This window comes from Meles meles, chromosome 6 (assembly GCF_922984935.1).
Source record: "Meles meles chromosome 6, mMelMel3.1 paternal haplotype, whole genome shotgun sequence".
Taxonomy (NCBI): Eukaryota; Metazoa; Chordata; class Mammalia; order Carnivora; family Mustelidae; genus Meles; species Meles meles.
The window spans coordinates 1642965-1644793 of record NC_060071.1 but is presented as its reverse complement, the minus strand read 5'-3'; positions in this window follow the sequence as shown (position 1 = coordinate 1644793).

Here is a 1829-nt window from a genome sequence, read left to right as displayed (position 1 = left end):
CCGGGTGGAACAAAGATCTATAAACCAGTTTCTGGGTTAAGGGCGATGACTCCCATTTTCTTGCTAGGAAAGCTGTCTGGTGTGGGATTTGATCATGAGTTCATCGGACAGAGCTGGGCCAATATCAGGCGTGTGCTCTGTTCAGGGGCCATAAGCTTGGCGAGCTGACTGTGACCTTGGGGCCAGGAAAGAACCAGCCAAGCTGGAGGGACAGCGGATGGGGAGACTCTGACCAAGGGTCAGCTTTTCTGAATCTTGGTTTCTTCGTCTGTAAGACCACGTCACTGTCCCTGCCCCATCCGGCCCTGCGTAGTGCACACAGTTGCTGGGAGACAGTGAGTCACAAGTGAGGGAAGATGAGAACAAATAAATGACGTGCGTGGAGACATTTGTCAATGACGACGTGATGTGCAAATTAATCAACGAATTGACTTCCATTCCTGTCCCATGGCATTGGGGTGTAGCTGGCGTGGGGAGGACTTAGGTCTGGAAGCTGACCAAGGGCTGTGAACAGCAGGTGGCCATGTGGGATGGAGTCTCCGGGGGGCTGGAACCCACACAGGTCGTGCTCGGCCTCATGGCCAAGATGAGCTGCGGGCCATGTGAGGGCCGGGACTCCGTCAGTTCTGGGTTCTGAGACGCTCTTGAATTGTTCCTTGCCCCCTGGTCCTACAGCCTCTGCCGCAGCTCATAACCTAACGTGTCTCTTGTGGCACAGATACGGCCGTAACTTCCTAACTGGTCTTTCTGCCTCTAACTGTGTCTGTTCAGATGCATTCTCCATGGGTACCTACAGAACATCATACAGTTATTTCTCAGGTCATTCATTCATTCATTCAGTATGTATTGAGCTCTAGCAGGCGTGAGGCTTGGGGAGCATGGCAGAGATTTTTGCTGAAGTGCAGGTCTTCCCACACTACCTTCCCTCATGCTGGTCACCTCATGCTCACAAGAGGGCTGCAGTGGTCCTGGACTTCACATCTACATCCAGTGTGGAAAGAAAGGGAAGGGGATGTGCCTGCCGTATTACTCCACTTTTTATCAGGGAAGCAAAGCTTGCCTGGATTCCACATGGTGGACTTCCCATTAGATCATTTTTCCCCCAAAAGTATCACATGAACTTCTTCAGCTGCAAGGGAGTTTGAGAACTTGGAGAAAAGGATTTTCCAGGTTGGTTCAAATAAATGATGACCAGGGAGTGGGCACATTGCACTCTGAATGAATTTGGAGTTCCACTAACAAAAAAGAGTGACTAGTGTTGCCTACTGTGACACACTAGTGTTTTCAGACCTTGAGAACTTCGTAACTGGCTTCAAATCAGCCCACCCAGGACCCTTGGCTTACACCATGGATGAGTGTCTCTATGTCTTTGAGTCGGATTATCGTTCCTCATTACAGAGCCCAGAGTGGAGCTGAGACCCTATGAGCGGTGACTTATAGAGAAGGCTGTGAGCAGAAACGGATATGACCACACGCACACACGCACACACACACACACACACACACACACGACCAAAGCTGATTCAATGTTGATACATAGGAAAATGTAATCTTCGCTGAAAAGCGGTTTTAACCATTTGGGTACATGTTCCCCAGGGAAAGGAAACCTAGGCACACAGCCTTTAAGAGTGTGCTGGCCCCTCGTAATTGCTCTAATTACCTCTGAGCTAATTAGGGACCATTATGTATTCAAAAGTGAGATTTTCATCCTTCAAAATTTGCATTTCCGGCAAGAAACTCATTCTCTATGCATTATAAGGTGAGCGTTTCCTGCTGATTTCCTCTCCTCACATGTGGGCTGGGCTCAATCTGGGACTGCTGTAATCAGA